The sequence below is a fragment of the Meleagris gallopavo genome, assembly GCF_000146605.3.
Source record: "Meleagris gallopavo isolate NT-WF06-2002-E0010 breed Aviagen turkey brand Nicholas breeding stock chromosome 24 unlocalized genomic scaffold, Turkey_5.1 Chr24_random_7180001839024, whole genome shotgun sequence".
Classification (NCBI taxonomy): domain Eukaryota; kingdom Metazoa; phylum Chordata; class Aves; order Galliformes; family Phasianidae; genus Meleagris; species Meleagris gallopavo.
The window spans coordinates 1-1120 of record NW_011100189.1 but is presented as its reverse complement, the minus strand read 5'-3'; the positions used below and the strand labels follow the sequence as shown (position 1 = coordinate 1120).

The 1120-nt window shown below is 46.8% G+C and overlaps 1 long non-coding RNA gene across 3 annotated transcripts; it reads left to right on the top strand.

Moving 5' to 3' along the window:
• Positions 1-6: 6 nt before the first annotated feature.
• On the top strand, positions 7-1007 carry LOC104915549. 3 transcript variants are annotated; one of them, XR_002110242.2, is made up of 3 exons: positions 7-117; positions 582-687; positions 890-935. It is a non-coding gene; the product is annotated as an uncharacterized LOC104915549 (long non-coding RNA). The 3 variants fall into 3 exon arrangements; XR_796388.3 differs by lacking the exons at positions 7-117; positions 890-935 and adding exons at positions 188-283; positions 968-1007; XR_002110240.2 differs by lacking the exon at positions 7-117 and adding an exon at positions 188-283.
• Positions 1008-1120: the final 113 nt, after the last annotated feature.

Here is a 1120-nt window from a genome sequence, read left to right as displayed (position 1 = left end):
TTTCCCTCCTCTATTGTGGGGCTGCCATTTCTCTTTTTTTGGCAGGGAATCCTGATTGTACTTAAGGGCTGGTAGTCATTTGTACCTGGAAGCTGCTTCCTTCACTTCAGAGTGTGGGTGAGTATTGGTCCTTGGAATGGGGTAAGTGGTTTTTTTGTTGTTATTGTTTTGTTTTTTCCTAGGTGTGATCTTTTCTTTTTGGGGGATCCTAACTGCATTGAAGGGCTGGTAGCTATAAAGGCAATATCTGAACCTGGGCTGTGTGGTGAGCCCTTAGAATGGGGTGAGTGATTCCTGCTTTATTTCTGAGCTGTGAGTTCTGCATTTCTGGAGGATCTCAAGCTGGATTAGAGCAGCTGTATCTGCTATGTGTATTGTTTCCTCTTCAATGGTTCTCACCTCCTAATTTCCAGTCTGGGGCTCAGAATGTGATTTGTCTGCTCCCACATAATCCCACTTTATGGCTGTAATTCACAGTGCCATGTGTTAATTGCACCCATACGGAGTTTTTTAAAGGCATTCTGTACATCATTATCATGTATTAAATTACATTCTGCATCTCTTCTTATTTCATTTTGCAGCCCAATGGGTTTAAGGATTGCCTGGGCTCCTCTAATCAGTGGCGTGAGATCTGTGCAACAAGTAATGAACATCATGAGCCCATATTGGTGCACTGCTTGTATGCAGGTAGGTCTGCCATTTGGTCCAAGTCCCCCACAATGAACATCCACAACTAGATCAGGTTGCTCAGAGCCTGACCCAGCCTCACCTTGAAAGGGACGGTGCACCCACCACATCTCTGGCAACCTGTTCCACTGCCTCACCACCCTCAGTGTGGAAGACCTTTTCCTTATATTTAACCTCAATTTTCCCTTGTTCTTTCCTTAAGGTATTGAAAGGCTGTTACCAGGTTACCTTGGAGCCTTCACTTCTCCAGGCTGAACAGCCCAGCTCTCCCTTCTTATAGGAGAGATGTTCCATCCTTCAGTTCGTATTTGTGGCTGTACTCTGGATGCACTCCCACAGCTCCATGTCTCCCTGCACTGAGGACTCCACATCTGGACGCAGCACTGCAGGTGAGGCCTCACCAGTGCAGAGCAGAGGGGTGGGGATTGCCTCC